Raw genomic sequence first — 21,158 nt, forward strand, 5'->3', positions numbered from 1 at the left:
AGTTTCTACTACTTCGATTTGCTATTTTATCAATTCTCTTATCGGGTACTACTGTCGATGAAAAAGAAATCAATTCAGTCTACCTACACTCTTGATCGCGTGTGGACTGATAGTGTGATATGGCAAATGATATCACAATGGCGGATCATCTAAAACTGTCGGACTATTAAAAGCAGTGAATCATGATGGAAATTATTAAAGATAAGTAATTTTTTTATGTATTCTATTTTGTTAGGCTGATTGAAACTTTTTATTTCAGGATTCGTTCCCCCAGTTGGCCATCTGGGTCGTATCAGGAACGACTCCAGAAACAAGTGGGTTTCAGGAGGATATAATTAATGCTGTTTTGTGCTGGTAAGTCACGATCAAGATTCCCATGTAGGGAAAAGTTTCTAATTTCTCGACCTAGTTCTCCTTTCTATCTTTCTTCTCTTTTGTACTCCTTCTGCCCGTGCACTGACAAAAGTAATATCAATAATGTTTAATCTGGTTATCTATGTTCTGTGACGTCACTCATTTATGTTCTATAATTTTGAACTCTTTTTTTTCTAACTCTCTATAACTTTTTTCTCTCTTTCCAGCAATAACGATGAAGCTGAATATGAGGAAGATGTTATTCGGCTGTTCGTTTACTCGACATCGAAATTCACCACTCACGAGAATGATCTCACACTGAGGGAGACGATGAACCCATGAACGCCCTATAGTGCATATGCCATCTTTGTTCGTTGATGACCGATGACCCATATGCTATAAAACGTTGCACCCCTATGGTTAGCAACAACTGGTTACTGAAAACTGCTTTTATCAAGAGCTAACTTATTATTATTATTATTTTTGTAGGAATCTGTGATGTTCGGAAGCATCTAGTTGCCAGGTCGGATATCCTTGGCCGAAAATACTCCGAGGTTTTTCCCTTGCTCATCCGCCAATTCATAGGAGCTACTGCCACGCTTGGCGACGATCTTGCATGGAGTGAAAAGCGGACCATACTTAGCATTATAGTGGTCCACTGCAGAGGATGGCCGAAAGTTTCTCTTGAAGACTTTCTGTCCAATCTGGTAAGTTGGTGAAAACAATTTGTGCCTCAGATTGTACACTCTTCGATGCTTTTCATTGCTCTTCTCTAGGTTTTTCTTCACCCTATCGAGCATATTTCCTCCAACTTCTCTTCTGTGCTTGTCTCTGATTTCAACCGAAAGTTCCCCCTGGTCACGTTCCAGACGATGCTCCTCTCCCTTCACGACTTTCTCATGCCCGTACAGAATCCGATATGGCGTATACCCGGTTGACGAGTGCACCGTTGTGTTGATCATTTCTTCCACTTCGGCGACTCGAGTATCCCAAATTCGTTGATCCGTTTGCATATATGTCCTCAGGCAGGCATTAATCGTCCGGTTTGTCCGCTCGACTGGATTAGCCTGGCTGTGATGCCTTGCATTAGGCCAGTGCTGAACTCCGCGTTGCTTCAAAAGACCTTGGAACTCCTTACCCAAGAATGTGGTTGCATTATCGCTTATCACCACCTCCGGTGTCCCAAAGCGTCTCATCCACTGATCTTCCACAATCCTGCAGACGGACTTGGCCTCAATCTTCTTCGTCGGAATGAGCATTGTCCATTTGGAAAAAATATCCATTAGCACTAGTAAATGACAATTACCATTCCGACTTCTAGGCAGATTTTGGATGAAGTCCAACGCCAAGATCTGAAACGGACGATCAGTTAATTTCTGCTTCCCCATCGGCGCAGCTAATGGTGCCACCGAAGGTTTACACTGCTTGCACATATCACAGGCTTGAATGTGACGTTTCGTTTCTACTGCCATCTTTGGCCAGTAGTACCGGGTCTTCAGCCGTTGGAGGGTTTTGTCGTAACCCGGGTGCAAACAGTCGTCATGTTCCTCCTTCAGAATAGACTTTCGTAAGCTCTCTGGTAGGCATAGCTTCCATTCGTATCTGTAGTCTAAGACATCAGAAGCTACTGATACGAACTTGTAGAGTTTGTTTTCCTCAATCTTAAAATCTGCGAAGTTGTCCGGGTTTGCTACTACCTTCCGGAACAGCTTGGAGTACCAGTCATTCTCTTCTGTAACTTCTAGCACTTCCATAGCTCTGGATAGGGCATCTGCGACAACATTTTCAGATCCCTTCCGATGTTTGACCTGCATGTCATACTGCTGTAGAAGAATGCTCCATCGACTGAGCTTCGATGAAGGTTTCCATTTTGTGTTCATTATGAACGACAGTGCCGACGAGTCCGTTATTAATGTGAACCTCGTGCCCTCGACGTACGGACGAAACTTCTCGATGGATTCCAACGCAGCTAATCCCTCCTTTTCTGCTGCCTTCCACGAACGTTGTGGTGTCGTAAGCTTCCTCGAGAAATAAGCTACAACATACTCTTTCCCATCGTCCTCCTGTGTCAAAATCCCGGCGATGGCGATGTCGCTTGCATCCGTTTGGATTTTGAAAGGACGATTGAAATTAGGGCTGGCTAGAATCGGTGCAGTGATTAGCTTCTCCTTCAGCGCATTAAACGCGCTTTCCGCTGCGTCGCTCCATGCTACTACTTTCGGTTTCCCCTTGAGCAGGTCCGTCAATGGAGTGGTCAATTCGCTGAACCCTTCTATGAAGCGACGGTAATAATTGACCATGCCCAAGAACCGCCTCAGTGAACGCACCGATGATGGTCGTTCGAAGTTCACGATGGCCTCCACTTTATCTGGGTTTGGTCGTACTCCTTCCTCGGAGAGAATGAAACCAAGATATGGAAGCTCTGAAACGCAAAATTTAGACTTCTCGACGTTTATTGACAGGTTGGCGGCATTCAAACGTCTCGCCACTTCCTGTAGGCTTCGAATATGGTCTTCAAACGTGTCGCTCGCAATCACGATATCATCGAGATACACAAACACGTTTGGTTCCAGTTCACCGTAACCCAGAACTTGGTCCATCAGCCTCGATAACGTTGCTGGGCTATTGACCAGACCGAATGGCAAACGGGTGAACTGGAACAAACCTCGACCGAAAACTCTGAACGCTGTATACTTCCTGGACGCAGGATCTAGTGGTATCTGCCAGAAAGCCTTCGACAGATCAATCGTCGATAAAAACTTAGCTGGTCCCAACCTTCCTAGAATCCTATCTTGGTGGGGTAGTGGGTAGGCATCCTTCCTCGTCCTCTCGTTCAGCTTCCTCGCATCCAGGCACATTCGGACCTTGATGTTTTCCATTCCGTCGTCTCCAGTGGTCTTCTTCATCACTGGTACGATAAGCAATGCCCAATCGCTGTTTGATCGTTCCACAACTCCAGATTCGATCCACTTATCGAGCTCCTCGTTGACGTTTTTCTGTACCTCCGGCGACCAAGGGTATGGATTCAGTCTCACCGGGTCTGCCTGTTTATAATTTTCCGTGAAATCGATCGTATGCGAGATCAGCGGTGTGGTTTCTAGCTGTCCTCCTTCCACAAATACCTTGAATATCTTTTTCACCTCCTCTATCTGCTTCCGTTGTTCCGCTGTTAGACGATCGCTTCCTTCCTGCTCGGCGATCTTGACCTCTAAAGCGTCTACTACTCGTCCTGGCGGTCCTTTAATCGTGGGTTCTATTTGAAATAATCGCCAGAAATTAATCCCCAATATCAAACGACGCTTCATTGATGGTGCAATCAGGGTAGTGAGTATTTTTGTCTGCCCGTTGAATGTGATTGGCAGATTCACATATCCTATCACTTCCAACCTATCTCCTCCAGCAGACGAAAGCTTCATTTCCGTGCTGAATAGTTTCAATTTTAATCGCCTGATTAACTTCTCGCTACCTGTTCCTAAAATAGAAACCTGTGCTCCACTGTCCAGCAGTCCTATTATTTCCACTCCCATCACCCCAATTTCAACAAACGGTCTATCATCGCCTTCTAGTTTTAGTTTCAATTCGCTAACCTCGGAACAGTACGGAACAAAAACAGTTGAAGGCTTTTTAGGCTGTAGTCGGCGACCTTCTACGCCGAGCTGCGCCCGTTTTTTGCGCAATACGGGCATTTTTCTCTCGTGAAGTCGTGGAAACCACATACTGTACAAAACACCTCCTTGTCCATTAAACAAGCCTCGTAATGGTGGAACTTCCCTCTACAGTTGAAGCACACTAATTTGTCCGGAACTCTGTAGCTGGCGATTCGCTTCTCGATATCACCTTGGCTTGACCCTTGCTGGATATTATCTTTCCCAGCATACGGCTTTCGCGGGACGAATGGCTTGGAATTATTATGTTGAGACTTCCAATCCGGCTTCCCCGCAAAACGATTGCCTTTCCAGGACTTTCCTCCAGATTTTTCATCTCTCTGGTGGGGCGTGCCTTCCACCTCGTGCACATGTGCTGTTTTAGAAGTGTCTGCATCCTTGCTTCTATACATCCACATGTTCGCGGAATCCAACTTTCTCCCCCACTGCTTCAATGCTTTCAGGTTACGAATCCCCTTCACTACAAGCACATTTTTGTAGTCCGAGCGAAGGTTTCTGAAAATAATATCAAATTTCCTCTGCTCGCTCGGTTGGACTGCCATGAAACGAAAAATTTCCATCACCGCATTGTAGTAGTCCTGAAACTTCTCCGATCTCCTCTGTCTTCGTTGAGCGGCCTGCTGCTCGTGGTGGAAATCCATATCCGGTGGTTGGAATTCCAGCTTCAGCTCTGTAACCAACTCTCTCCAGTTATGGAAGTCCTGGTTACTCTTCCCTTCCATATACCACGTTCTAGCGTCCCCAATGAAGAGATGGATGGCTTCGTTGAATAGCGCATGCTTACTCATATTCTCAGCTTCTGCCATGAACTCGACTTCCGCTATGAACTTATTGAGCTTTTTTCCTTCATCCTTTCCATCATACTTCATCCTCCAGTCTGCTACTGAGCGTGGTCTCCGCCTTGGAGCATACGGCCTATCACTATCGTTATCAGAGCTAATACTACAACTACTATTACTGTCAATTTCTTCCTGTATTTCCTTCTTCCGATTCTTTTTCTTCTTGTCATTTTTCATATGCCTTCTACCATTTGCATTCCTAATTTTCCGATTTATTTCCTTCTCGCTCACTTCCTCGGAAGACGAACTGGCTTTATCTATCTTCCTGCTGTCGAGGCTGCTTAGTTTCGATTCAAGATAGCAATTCACATGCTCTAACAATTTCTTAAACATTTCCTCACTATCCTTTCCCTTTTCTAATTCCATGACCTTCCTCTTCGGAGTACTCATCATTTTGCTCTTTTTAACTTTCCTCTTTTCTGCATCAGATTCCAACTGACTGTCCCCGCTACTAGAATCTATCCCCTGCTGCTCTGATTCTTCTGTCCTATTCTGGTCTTCCTCACGGATGCTCAAGTTACTTAAGTCTATCCTAATTCGTTCTTCCGTGCTTTTTCTGGCATCCGGATCTGTAGACCAGAATGTGAAATGATCGTTCAACAGCTTTAGTGCGATTGACTCCAACCCATCTGTTGCAAAATTCTTTTTCAAACGTTCTAATCTGAAACACAAATGTATCAACCTTGTTTTCAGTACAGGTAGTTCTGCTTTTCTTGGCTTCCGATTTTCCAACTGATCGCGAATTTTAGCTAACTTTTCATCTACCTGGTTCAGTTCTTCCTCACATTTGTCAGGGGACTCGAAGTATACAACCGTGAAAACATTGGTTTCACGTTGCTCCCTAAGCTTATTTCTCAGTTTCCGCTTCTTCGCGTCACCAGATTCACTGCTTTTATACGCGACCTGCCGGATCATCAGTTCATGCTCAACTTCATCTAAGAGCAAATGCTCGACGTTCATCGACCGATATTGCATTAAGAAATCTGAGCTCATTTTTAAAAAGTAACGATTTTTATTAAGTTAATTAGAACACTAATATATCGACTTAGTAGTAGAGAATTGCTTAAATAACTATAGCACTTCACTAACAAATTAGCATATAGAAATTCAACAAATAATAAATATATAAAATTTTGTTCGTGTTTGTGTCAGCAAATTTTAATTCATTCAGGACCTTTTCTGTTTATTTTTGGTGAGTATTTTTCTAAGGCAAATTTCAGAAATTCCGTTTTAGTTGCAATATCCGAAAAACTACCGTTTCAATTTACTTATTAGAAATTTTAACTGCTTTCAAGTGCGTTCACTTTTTCTGCACGATAACAAAATTCGCTTTAACCGTAGTCTACCAGCTTTTAAAGGTAATAGTGTTTAACACTAATAGTGGGTTGATTTAGGGTTCTACACAATCAGACTGTGCTGATTGTGTACTCACCTACCGCCTGCGAAAAAATCGTCTGATTTTTTTTAAATTCTACTCGATTCCTCCGACTACCTTTCGTGTGTTGTGGCTGGGTGCCAAGTGTAACTCTTCTACTGTGTATCCCGGTAAAGCTCAGTAGCAAGAGCCCCCTCGAACTGGGTCTCAGGGTCGGCTTACTACTGGGTAATCGGAGGGGTTTCGCGAACAACAGTGCAGGGTACTATCACTTAACTAAACTGTGGGTTGTGAAATTGGCAATTGAATCCGAAATGTAAACTTCAAAAACCTTTTTTTATTAAAATGAATTTAACTTTAACTAATTCGCTTTTTAATGAACTATGGCTTGTGTATGTGTGTGTGGGTTGTGGGTTTTTACCGGTACGTACCGCTGCTGTTGCTGCAGGCTGCTGGTGGTTCGGGGCCGTCCTGCGAGCGCTCGCGTGGCTGCTGCGGACGACGATGGGGTTTGGGAACTGGTGACAATGGTGGCTGCTGTTCTCGCTGGTGGGTTGGCGGGTTCTTGACGGCGTTGGTGGAGTCTAATGGCGGCTGCTGGCGTCTTCCCTCATTGACGTGTATCGACAGGCCCAGGACGATACCGGAGTGACCGTGCCGAGAGGGGTAAGTCCTCCTTAGCGGTTATGGCCCAAGGCCAGAGGACGATCGCTGGTCTTTGACGGGTTAGACGTAGCAAGCATCCAGGGCTCGCTAGGCCGAATCGTGTGCTGCCGGGTGGTTATGATTGCGTCACCCAGGGCACGAGAAATTTTATATGAAATCAGAAAAAGGTCCTGAACAAATGTGTCACCTCTCACCGATAATTTTAACTTTATTTAAAATTCACTCCACTTCAAGGATGTTAAGCACACGAACGCCAGATTATGTCTGAACTTTGGTGGGCTCATCAAGTAATCCAAAAGTCTTAGATGGCGAAGCATTTTGGCGGTTTTCCACGGCTTTCTGGGGCGAACTTTGGGAGTGTCGCGCTACCATTTTTCGCCTGCCGTATAACAGATTTCCTCCCCCTTTCATTATCTGTTATACGGTTTGGTGTTCGTTGGTTTTACCACCCACTTGTACCCACAGTGTTGTTTTTAGTGTGTTGACAATTTATGTGTTTATCCTACTAATCCTAATTTTAACAAATAACAAATAACTTTTAGTATTTACATTTTATTACTACTAACCCTACTAACAATTAACCCTTATATTATTTAGAAACGTGACAGTACATTAAACATTTAGGCACATACTTAAAATAAACAGAGGACTTTGTAACAAACGGTTACAAGTTTGCGAAAGTTGTATTTGAAGAAATAGTTTTTTTTTATAGTTTCATGCAGACGAGTTTATGTGTGACGCCAAACAATATACAGAAGCTTTCGCGAATACCTAAATGTTCAAACTCGCGGAATAATTCAAACAAGCTGACGTACGCGATCATGCAAACTCAGACACATCCATAAACATGCAAACATTTACATCCACTCGCTTATACAAACGAAGACACTCACACGATCATTCAAATGCACTCACATGGGCTATCATACAAACGCACAAACACAGAAAAGCGAATACTTACACATGGACAAACGCACATACACACGTACGCAACCATTTCTAGTAACTTCCCGAATACAAATGAATTTTACAGTGAATAGTTAAAATTATACACTTTCCATTTCAGTTATCGTTATCATAAATCATATAATTCGGTTACTGTTAACCCTCCGGAAGTCGTGCAAATGGCTCATTGAACAAGACGATTTCGCTGGATTTTCAGAGCAGCGTATACTCAGTGCACTAGCGCGACTTCCGGAAGGTTAAGGGGTTACATACCTTTTAGTGCGAAAAATGTAAAGAAAGTGTGAATTTACTTAAATCTACAAAGGAATGATTTAATTACATCAAACTTATAGTACTTTTGTAGTACATGTTTCAGTGAAATAAACAAGCATAAGTTGATAAAATATATTGATAATTGGCGGAATTATGGCTTTTTCCCCGAAACCCTTTTTATATAAGAGGTGATCACGATTGAAGACCAATAGATCAACTAAAACCCAAAACTCAAAAAATACTGTTAGTATATGAGTATTTCTCGTACATTAACGATTAGATGAACAAATAATAATTTTTTCCTGCATTCGGGAACGTTTTTCCTAAAAAATCGCTGTTTAAAGCTCTAAAAATTGCATTAAAAAATCCTCATCTATTAAACAAAAATTTATGCATCAAAATGGAATCTTTAAGGTACGAAAAAAAAATGAATTAGGATTAATTGAAAAAAAAAAAAAATTGAAGAAAATCGGTTGAGTGGTTTTTTGGTAATCGTGATCGCGGAAAGACCATTTTTTGGAAAAAAGACATTTCGAGAAAATCGAGTTTTAAAATTTCAATTTCAAGCTACCATTGCTCTTGGCAGACGAAGCGCGCTTGAAAGCGCTGTAACTTTCGATCTATTTCTCGGCTCTCTACAAAAATTTTGGAAAATATTCTCAAGGTGTATTTTCAGATAAGGTAATAAAAAATTTCGATTTTTCGAAAAATAAAAAGGTTGTAACCCCTTAAAAGATTCTCAAAAAATGTGCAGGGTGTTTAGTTCTTGGTTAAGAACCTCTCGAGGGGTGATTGACTGTCAGATTTGAAGAAAAATATCGTTCTACACATACCATAACATCTCAACCGTCACAAAGTTATAGAACTTTTTGTGTTAAAAACTCATTTGTCTTAAAATACCTCTAACTCAAAAAGTATACTTTGTATTTCAAATCATTTAGGTCCATTGGAAAGATGAGAAAATTTCCCATTGAGTGATGCCATAAATATTGCAGCTAATGAGTTTAATTAACCTTTTCAAGGTAATTTATTCAAAATATAATAATTTTGATCGATTTTTCATTCATTTCTCGAAAATCTAACATTATCATATTAATAATTCAGATTGTTTGTCTTAAAGAGCTGCATAATTCGTTCTTTGACATGATGCACTTATCTTTTCTTGTTGTCATGTGTTTGGGTTATTGAACTTGGATATTTTTATCTCATTTTCACTAATACTAGCTCTAATTGAAAAAGTATGGTACTTATTGTAGAATTTCATTCGACAGTTGGGAAAATTTGACATAGAAAAATGTATGAATACCTTTGAGTTAAGTGAATTTAGTATTCTTTTAAAAGTAAATTAGTTTAAGATTAAAATAGTAAATAATAAACATAAAGTTTCAGGTCGGTAAAGGCTGGGTAATGCGTAAGACAGAGCCTCTTCCCAGCAACTCCTATCCCTACCTCCCCGTGGTACTGGCCGGGATCTACGAGCAACCTTAGGGAAGATCGGGTAACCAATCCCGGTGAGAACTTTGGTCGTAGGCTGACAGAGAAGGGGGGGGGGGGGGGGTTGCTGCTGCAAGTCTGAGCGCCTGAGCGTCTGATCTCCAGGAGGAGCGGCTCAATACAGCGTCTGCTCCCCATGTAAGGGGCGGCTGATCATCGTCCGATTGCCAGTGAAGGACTCTAAGTTCAACTGTGCACTATGGTTCACCGGAAAGTTAGGGGGTTGGTGTGAGGCCCTGCGAGCCAGCCCAAGAAAATAACAATTGCAGCGAAAAGTCAACAAGATAAGAATGCGAACCGATACCAATGGCGATGACCACTGCGTCGAAAAGGGACTAGCGATTGGAAGCTCGGAACGTGGAACTGCAGATCTCTCAACTCTATCGGGAGCATCCGCATACTCGCCGATGTTCTCAAGGACCGCGGGTTCGGAATCGTAGCGCTGCAGGAGGTGTGTTGGACAGAATCCATGGTGCGAACGTTTAGAGGTAATCATCAGGGACAGCTTTTATTGTGATGGGCGATATGCAAAGGCACGTGATCGGTTGGTGGCCGATCGACGAAAGAATGTGCAGGTTGAGGATCAAGGGCCTTTTCTTCAACATCAGCATAATAAACGTGCACAGCAGCTCGAACGAGAATTCGACCACTGCCCAAGCCACGACGTCGAGATCATCATTGGGGACTTAAACGCTCAGGTAGGCCAGGAGGAGGAATTCAGACTGACGATTGGAAAGTTCAGCGCTCTCCAGCTGACGAATGAGTATGGCCTTCGAATCATTGATTTCGCCTCCTCCAAGAAAATCGCCATTCGTAGCACCTTCTTTCAGCACAGCTTACCTTATCGTTACACCTGGAGATCACCGCTACAGACGGATTCGCAAATCGACCACGTCCTGATCGATGGACAGCACTTCTCCGACATTATCGACGTCAGGACCTATCGTGGCGCTAACATCGACTCTGACCACTACCTGGTGATGGTTAAATTGCGCCCAAAACTATCAGTCATTAATCATGTACGGTACCGACGGCCGCCTCAGTACGATCTGGAGCGACTGAAGCAACCAGATGTCGCCACTGCATACCCGCAGCACCTCGAGGCAGCGTTGCCGGACGAGAGAGAGCTCGACGTGGCCCCTTCTAGAGGACTGCTAGAGAACAGTAAAAACAGCCACCAACAACGTAGCTGAGGACATTGTCTGGCACGAGGAACAGAGACGACGGAACGATTAGTTCGACGAGGAGGGCAGAGCGGTTTTGGAGGAGAAGAATACAGTGCGAGCGGTCATGCTGCAGCATGGAACCCGACAGAATGTGGAACGATACAAACAGAAGCGGAGGCAGCAGACACGCCTCTTCCGGAAGAAAAACACGCCGCCTGTAAGAAGCGGAGTGCGAGGAAATGGAACTGCTGTGCCGTTGTCAAGATACACGGAAGTTCTACCAGAAGCTCAACGCATCCCGCAAAGGCTTCATGCCGCAAGCCGAAATATGTAGGGATAACGACGGGAGCCTGCTGACGGACAACCGCGAGGTGATCGAAAGGTGGAAGCAGCACTTCGACGAGCACCTGAACGGCGAGGAGAATGTAGGTACAGATGACCAAGGCAACGGAGGATTTGACTACGTCAGTGCAGTTGAGGACGGGAATGAACCAACTCCCACGTTGAGGGAAGTGAAAGTTGCCATCCAACAGCTCAAGAACAACAAAGCAGCTGGCAAAGATGGTAAACTAGTCAGGATCTGGGAAATCGAACAGCTACCGGAGGAGTGGAGAGAAAGGGTGATCCGCCCCATTCACAAGAAAGGCGACCATTTGGAGTGTGAGAACTTCCGAGTGATCACCATTTTGAATGCCGCCTACAAAGTGCTATCCCAGATCATCTTCCGTCGTCTATCACCTAATGTAAATGAGTTCGTTGGAAGTTATCAAACCGGCTTCATCGATGGCCGGTCCAAAACGGACCAGATCTTCACCGTACGGCAAATCCTCCAGAAATGTCGTGAATACCAGGTCCCAACGCATCACCTGTTCATCGACTTCAAGACGGCATACGACAGTATCTTCCGGGAAGCTGACTCGATTGATCAAAGCAACGACGGTGTACAAAACAGCGTAAGGATTTCGGGTGAACTTTCCAGTTCATTCGAATCTCGATGGGGATTGAGACAAGGTGATGGACTCTCGTGTCTACTATTCAACATCGCTCCGGAAGGTGTGATGCGACGAGATGGGCTCAACAGCCGGGGCACGATATTCACGAAATCCGGCCAATTTGTATGCTTCGCTGACGACATGGACATTATCGCCCGAACATTTGGAACGGTGGCAGACCTGTACACCCGCCTGAAACGCGAAGCAGTGAAGGTCGGACTGGTGGTAAATGCGTCCAAAACAAAGTATATGCTGGTAGGCGGAACCGGAAACGACAAGATCCGGCTAGGAAACAGCGTTACGATCGACGGGGATACCTTCGAGGTAGTCGAGGATTTTGTCTACCTAGGATCCTTATGACAATAACGTGCGCCGTGAAATCCGAAGACGCATCATCAGCGGAAGTCGGGCCTACTATGGGCTCCAGAAGAAACTGCGGTCAAGTAAGATTCACCCCTGCACCAAATTCACCATGTACAAAACGCTTATAAGACCGGTGTTTCTCTACGGGCACGAGACTTGGACCATGCTCGAGGAGGACCTGCAAGCGCTAGGAGTTTTCGAGTGACGGGTGCTAAGGACGATTTTAGGCGGTGTGCAGGAGAACGGTGTGTGGCGGCGAAGGATGAACCACGAGCCCGCTGCACTCTATGGCGAACCCAGTATCCAAAAGGTGGACAAAGCTGGAAGGATACGGTGGGCAGGGCATGTTGCAAGAATGCCGGATAACAATCCTGCAAAGATGGTGTTCGCTAATGTTCCGGTTGGTACAAGAAGGCGAGGAGCGCAGAGAGCACGATGAGCGAACCAGGTGGACAAATCTACTAACTACTTTAGAACTAAAAGGTAATTAAAACTAATTAACTGAAAGATATGCGAACACCATTCGATAGGGAATTAGAAATTTAAAAGATTTAAAATACAAAGTATACTTTTTGAGTTGAAGCTATTTAAGGACAAATAAGTTTTTTATTCGAAAAGATCAATAACTCTGTAACGGTTGAGATTTGATGGAATGTGTAGAACAATTTTTTTCTCCAAATTACCTCTCGAAAGGTTCTTGTCCATTAACCAAACACCCTGTAGAAATATCTTACATAACAGTTTGTAGATTATCCGAGTTAAAGTAAGGATAAACTGAAAGGTAAATGTGAGATATTTTAATATATAATTATCAATCATTTTATTATGACGACAACTTGAAAACCGAACTGAAAAATTATCAACCACCATTAATGGATGATATGTGCAGAGCTGTAGTGTATGGTTAGCAAAGCTGGCTCCTCCAAGGGCGCCATCCTTGAGGGGCGCTAAAATCATGATCTGCTATGTAAACTAAGTGAGGTATGTAAAAAGTAAGTCAGGATACGTTTCTCATTTCCAGGTATCAACTAAATTATTGTTTGAAAATCGATCTGGAAATGAGTGTCAAGTGGAGAAAAGAAAAAAGAACTTACGTATTTGATTTGCAAGGCAGCGCTGCAAAGACTTGCTACACAAATGGGACCAAAATCTGGTCATGGGCAGTACAATAGGCCACCTCTATGAAGCTGCAGCAAAGATCGTGGAGCAAGCTAGATCGCCGAGAAGATAATCCCATGCCGTATCGTGGGAATATAAGTTCTACTCGGTGCCGGAGGAGTTCCACAATATCACAAAGTTAGCGTTGCCCAACGTAGGCGACCCAACCCGTTCTGCACTGAGTTGAGTCCCTGGTTGAAATGATTAGCTGCTTGGATTTTTTTGTGTTTCTGGAAACGTTAGAAACTCCTCGTTTGATCTCAACAGTCTAGAACTTGGAGCTGTTTGCTTCGTATTTGTATCAGCGCTTCCTCAAGTTAGAGCGTCTTTTAAGGAAATGCTTTAAATTCTTTAAGCATTTACGCGGGGAATGGTAATAGATCATGATATAAGGCTCTCGCCTCGGGAAAATGCTTGTCCCAGATGGGGATTCGCCAAAACTCCGACTCCTGGTATGGGAGTCTTGGAGCGGGCAATCAAGGCCTCTTTTATTCACCGAGTCCCAGGGCGTTGTGGTTATGGGGGAGATTTCGGACGTGTGGTAACCTACACTTAATAAACCCTTGCAATAAATACCTTCTACGTTTTATTGTGTCAATACGACGGTGGCTACACGGTGGGATGGCGGAGTGGTGAGGATCTGCGGCGGCGGTGGTGGTGATGATGATGGCAGCTGATCTGGACGGCGGATCTGGATCCTGACGATTACGGTTTCTCGGCTCTCGATGGAGGGAAGGTTTGCGGCGGGGCGAAAATCCCTTCGATCACGGGTACGGTTTGTGGACGGCACGTGGTACGTCGGAATTTACGGCTCAATCCGGAGGGTATTAACACCCGTTGATATTGTTGCGGTTTTAGGCTTAAATTTGGGTTCACCCAAACACAACTGGCGATAATTCAGGGGCCGGCCTCGTGCGGGTTAAGGTTTAACGAGGCTGGTCCTTAGGGAAGCCATTCGGCTCACTATTTTCGCGAATGCAAAAAAAACTCGTGCGTTTCGTTTAGCGGTCGTGACTTTTCTCCCTCATATATCGTGATTTTTCTCCCATCTCCAATCGACTCCAACCAATTTCTCCCCAAACCAAATTCTCTCCAAACCAAATTCTCTCCGTTCTTCCGTTTTGGATCAGTTCAGTGGATTGCTTTCCAATCCCCACCGACAGTAGTGCCACCAACGCAGTTTAATTTGCCACCCCCAGCAGTGCCACCAATGCAGTTTAATTAACCACCCACTCGTGTTTGAAATGACCGTTGACGAAAGCTTAGCTATACAGAATATTCCCTAAAATCCAACACGTACTAAATTGTTACCAAATGACGGTAACAATGAGAACTCTCTCCACTATAAACACATCCTCACGATTCTCTGCGAACTTGCATTCGGGTCTTATTATTAAATTATTTGTATTTATTGCAAAACATGACGCGCGATACAAACAGCTGAACAGGCAAATCTGTCATATCGTGTTCGATTGAAACAGTTAACCACGAGCTTCAGCAGATCCACTTAAAACCATCGAATTAGTAATCACACCGTCGATTTCCACTTTGTGGGCGGGTATGTAGATACGGTAGTTCTATAAAAACGATGTGTAATGTTATTTGCTTGCTTTCCATATGATGTCACAATTCTAAACTTGGGTGAACTTTCGATATATTTGTAATGGCTGAATATTTCTGCGTCAGTTCTTTTGAGATCGTGAGTATACGTAGCCGATTACCTTTGGTCTACAAGAAGAGCAGATATGATCCGATCGAAGTTGAAGTCTTCGATGACGAATACTTATTACACGGCGAAGGAATTTCCGGCCTCGATGATAACTTGGTACCCCTGTAGTACCTCCCGGCTGCAGTGACCTCTTGCAAAATCTAACCAGACCTTCATTGAGCCTTTGAGTGACTTTATGAATGTATACATTATATTGCTTGTACTGCTTCGAGTTCATCGCTTTTTAAGGGCTACAAAGCTTGGTTTTAAGTCCACAGCTGAAAATTCTTTGCCAGATCATCAGTTTCTGAACAAATTTATCGGCAAGCTCATACTTGAATTTGCTAGGGGCCTTGTGCTAGATAAAACTTTTGTCCTAGGGCCTACAGAAACCCGTTTTCGACGTGGAAGTGTGCAGGATCAATTTTCTGTTCTCGTCTTCTATTTAACACAATTTATTACTGATCGCATCAAAACGATATTTTCACCACTGACCCGTGTATTTTACAAAAAAAATCCGTTTGAACATTCCAAATTCGTCCACTAGAGATCATCTTTCAATCACATTCAAAATTTTGGGTTTGGTTTTTGATGACAGAATATAAAAAATAACATTTTTTCAGTTCATATTTTTTCATATATAAGTATTCATTCCCTGTAACTCGTTCTTAGATAGTTTTGTTGCATAAAATAGGATAATCGAACAATTTTTTTTCCGAAAATGCTACATGTAGAAAATTTTACGCCCTTTTCAAAAATTACCCTTGTATCAAATAATCAAAACAATTGACTGTGGTAAATGTTTAGTCTTCTACGCCGGTGAAAAGGGAAATGTTTCATCGGAATCTAAGACGGTAGGTCACGATTTTGAAGATTTTCGGACGGATCTTCGTGGAATTCCTCACTATTCTAATAATTCCCTAGAAAACAATGCAGGAATATTCAGCTGTGACAGACAACTCGAAAGTTCGCCCAGATAAATTGAGAAATCTGTTATACTCTAAAAAGGCAAGCTAAAATTGTGACTTCAAGAAGCATCGCTCCTAAGGCCCAATGAAATCAAAAGCCTCTTTTGTCATCTTATAAGCGAGAGAATCGAAAGCCGGAAAACGCTCGATCATTTGTATTTCAAATTACAAGTTCAGTGAAAGTAGAGAACTGTAACTAGCCGGGCCTCTGAGACTCCGTGCCTTTTTTAGGGTTAATGTAAGTGAATGACATGACTGGCGATAAAATGGTTCATGAAGGACTACCGTGTCCACATGCCCGCCCACAAAGTTGAGATCGATGGCATGGTCACAGAGTCAAAATTGTCATCTACTGGAGAACGAGATTCGGTGCTTCAAGGAACCCTTGCTATAGTGAGATAAAATATTGAATGGCAATCGCACAGGATGGGATTGAATTGTATATCCCTTCAAATTCGTATCCACTATTTGTTCCGCGCAAATGGGCTACTGTAGCAATAAGGCATGGTGTGCAATTGCACAGAGATTTATTAGGATGACTCTTGCATTGGGAATGCTGAAAAGTGCGCTTTTATTGTGGAAAAATTCGACATGACAGGAAGAGTGCGACTCTCACGATGCCCTTGTCGGGCTCCTAAAATTTATAGGTAGGTGGGATTCCTTGTAAAGGTTAAAAATATTATCTTTAGAGGTATAACAGCTTGAGGAAGCCCTGACACAAAACTGAAACTACCGGTCTAGAAATTAGAGATCAAAAGAGGAGTTTCCAGCGCTTCCAGGAGTACCAAAAATTTCAGCATTTCAACCAGAGATTCAGCTGGACTAAATGAGCATATGTGGAACACCGTCAACTTTGTGGTTTTCGTGAAACTCCTCCCGACACCGGCATTCTCTTGTCGATGATAGTTGATCTAGCATTCTCCAAAGTATTGACTATGACTTAAAGGATGCTTTGCTGTCTTTGAATGTGGTCGTCCCATTAATGTTTTTATGAAACTTAGTAAACGATTTTTTTATTGGAAGTATCAAAACTGACCTAATACACCAATAACAGTGAGAGTAGACATTTCTTATAAATATCACTGTTGGATCATTCAAAAGTTCACAGAACTCACGCGAAGTAGGCATCCAACTAGAGATGAAATGAAATGAACAAATGAAATATAAAAATTATAAATGCAAAAAGATTATAAAAAGTTATCAAATCCATAACATATGATGAATGATTAACACAAATAAAATAAATAAAATAGATAGATCAAATTAGTTCAGCTCAATAAATGAAATATTAGACAATATAAAAATTAGATTATTAAGTACTTAATTATATAATATTAAGTACTGAATTGATTCAATCTAACAAATTTGATAAAATGAATTAGTGGAATGACAGATCGGAATCAATTAAATCAATAAAACGAAGAAATCGAATAAAATATGGACTGGAAAAAATTAATAAAATGATTAAAAAATATAAAATCAATGAGCAGAATTAAATAATGCAAAAGAAATGAAAAAATGGGAAAAATGAATAGATTTAAAAATAATACTTGTAATTATGAATAAATCTGTATGTGACTGGCAGGGTAATTGTACCTGGAAATGGCACACATATCCAGATTTATTTTATAATTTTTCATTTATTTTATAAATCAGATGAAGACTCTTATGCTCTTCTAAGGTTGGTGCCCTTGGCAGGGGGCATCTCTGCCAACAGCACAATATGGGTCTGCTTGTCCTTATCAAGGTATTGAAGGTGTAATATCCTCCATTTTTCATCGTTTTGCATATTATGTACTTGATCAGTGAACAAATTTTCATTGAAAAATACTTTGCCATCGCAGAGTTGTCATCCTCTTTTAATATTTTGGTAATTTTTAATTTTTATAATTCTTTATAATTAAACAAATAAAACTTGAAGCATCCAACAACAAACCCTACAGCACTTCCAGGCACATAGAGAAAACAAGATAACACAAGAAATGGCCAGTGAGAAACTGGGTTTCCAGAATTACGTGAAATATATTCTATTTTCAGAAAAATAATAAGCCATTTTACTTAATGGTTACAAGGAATTGTGTGAGTCCATCATGTGCTGCCAATGGTGTAACGTCGCCAAAACCGTCAAAGCCGCCGTGGCCGGTCAAAAATTACGCTCACGCCGCCGACGACGAAAAACATATCGGCGCACATATCTAGTCTTGGTACAACACTCTGCCATAACTCAAAACTTCGCTCCCGCGGGAGTTTGCTCGCGAAACCCAGGAGACCCGTTGTGGTCGGTTGGTTGGGCAGATGAGCAGGATGGCTACGTAACTGCTGCTGCTGGTGCTTCTTACCTGTTTTACTTCCAACCACCGCCTTCTTGATGGCCGCAAACGAAACAGTACCAGCAGAAAAATAACAATCTTCCTAGTAGTGAGATAAGTAGCATCTTTCAAACTAGCACTGAATGAACATTGTTTGATTAAACAATTAGACGAAATGCTTATTACAAGGTATTTATTTTTTATCCGATTGCAAAACTTTCCATGCACACAAATAAATTACGGAAACAAAACAACCAGCAGCCATTCGCGCGTGGAACCCCAACGGAATGTTATAAAGTTTATGATGATTTTGGAGAATTGCCACTCGCTTAACCGGGAACGACGGGTGGTAAAGGTAGTCGTTGACTCGGGATTAAGCCGAGCTCACGAGTCCAACGTTTCAACTTGGTTCCGTGGGTTGTCTTTCTCAATGTTTGCTTCTTTATTTCTCTGTCACTTGGGGGCAGCTGGCGAGGATTAGGTGAAGGGTGGAGAAAAATTGGAAATATTCAAATTATGAAGAATAAACAGTGAATCGATTTATGATACCACCGCCGTTGGTTGGATGGTTAGTGGCTTCATGTGCTCGACAGGCACACGATGGCACTTGCAGGGGCTGTACTACGTTTCGTTTCGTTTTGTGCGAGCCCCCGGAATGGGGGAGCGATGCCTTCGCTTATGCCGTGGAATTAAATGAGACAGCTGCACGGTAGATGGCTACCATGCCGAGATAAATGGAAGTTCGTTGAAGTGTCTCAAGACCAGAAGTGATTTAGATTTGTATAATTTTTATTACACAGTGTTGCTCGCCTCGTTTTTCACAATCTGAGTGGTTTCGATTGGCGTGAATTAATGTACTCATAACGGATTTATTTATTTTTTTTTTCTCGGGAAGGGTTTTTTTTGTCACATTTGACGCTGATGTCCGCTGGGAGTTTCGCAATTGGAGCCAATAAAAGTCTCGTTAATCCAGTCGCTAACGAAAACAACTCCCAAAATTTGTCTGCATTCTGTTGGAAACAAGCGAAATCCCGACCGGGAGGAGGAAGAGCCCAGTGACAGGCCACAAACAAAAGAGACATCGACATCGGAAGGGAGCTGGAGAGGAAAAGATGGGTTCTTTATGCGCCCGTGTCAGTCTATTTGGACAAGTTGACAGTTAAATGATCGCTGCATTCAATTAGCATTTTCCCGACCCAAGCTTAATTCGCCATTGTTGCCGGACAGATGGATAGACAGATAACGGATGGACGAATAGTGTCACCTTGCCGCCACCACCGCCAACTACGACGACGATAACGACGATGAATCGCACTTCTTTTAATTGCCTAATTCTGGGAAATCACTTGGATGCGTTTCGGTCGGAATCATTAACAGTCTGACCAGCTGAACAGCGTGTTGCATTATTTACCTACGATGCATCGGGGTATGGACTGGGCATCGATTGGAAATGTGTTCGATGGTTTCAGTGTTGTTGTGTCCAATGTCTGATTAGCATGGGGCGGGGACAATTTCTGACTGAATCGTACACATTTTACTCTTTCGTTTTTGTCGTGCCCTGTAGGGGAATTATGGGTAAAACCGACACCCCACAACTTTCTCTAGAAAGCAAATTTTTATTCATTTCATAATGCCATTTTATTATTAGTATGATTATGTGGAGCATTTGAAGACAAATTGGAGTACGTCGAATGTCATAAAAATAAACAAAACATGCGACAGCAGCGTGCATACTCGCCCGGATATTAGATTTTGTTGGTAGATTTTAAGATTTTAACCGCACGAAAGCTTTTCAAATCACAACTTTTTTCAGTACCTTTTATTATCGGCCTATCCTATGATCAACTGGGTGCATTGAAGTCGAGTTTTTGAGGTATTGAATATTTTTTATTGATTTTTAACCGTTGTGTGTCCGACGCGGTACCCGGGTACCTTTTTAAGTTTCAATTAATTAAATTCCTATGTTTTATCCATAGCAGGGAATTGAAATTTTGTGACATCTTAGAACTTCACTAAGTCAAGTTTTTGGGTTAATAATATTGTTGATATAGTAAGGGTGGGAGTGAGGAGGGGCTCCTGAATTTTTTTACTACGTAACAGGCCGACGTGGGTACCCGGGTACCCACAAAACTAAAATGCCCATAACTAAGGTAATATCCAACCGATTTCGATACTTTTGGCCGTTTTGGATTCAGGAACTCATCCACTTTTGGACTTGGTAAAAATAAATCGGGTTACTTCATTCGGTTCTCGGGAATCCGGGTTTCCGGAAGCAGGTTCCAGTGCTGGGGTACAATTTGCGAACTTTAATGGAATACTAGCAATATGGGTATCAAAATTCTTGGAATTGCATCAGTAGGCTGCATCTCGTGGTTTTGGAACCATTTGGTGATTTGACCCCGGAACGGACATTCCGGAGCAGGTTCCCGTGGGGCCGTGAGTGGCCATTCCATTCCAATTCCATTTTTCAAATTGCCATAAGGTCCCGTAACAATAAAAACAGACTCCCGAGACAATTTGAAGAGTTTTGATACTCATATTGCTAGGATATTACTAAAATTTACAAATCATGTCCTAGTACTGAAACATTACTCCGGAAAATCCGGATTACCAAAAACCAGATCCATTATTCCGGTTCTACTGTACATAATTAAAAAGTAGACTAGTTTCTGAATCCAAACCATCTAAAAGTGTCTAAATCGGTTAAAGGAAGCCATAGTTATGAGCATTTCAATTTGTGGGTACCCGGGTACCCTCGTTGGCCTGTTAAAGGTGTTTTTTTTTGTTGGACACATAACTGTTAAAAAATGTTCGACACCCTTTAGTTGGGGTAAAACCGACATGCTGTTAAGATGGTTGTGTTTATTTGCGATTCATTACAAA

Source organism: Topomyia yanbarensis, chromosome 2, assembly GCF_030247195.1.
Source record: "Topomyia yanbarensis strain Yona2022 chromosome 2, ASM3024719v1, whole genome shotgun sequence".
NCBI lineage: Eukaryota > Metazoa > Arthropoda > Insecta > Diptera > Culicidae > Topomyia > Topomyia yanbarensis.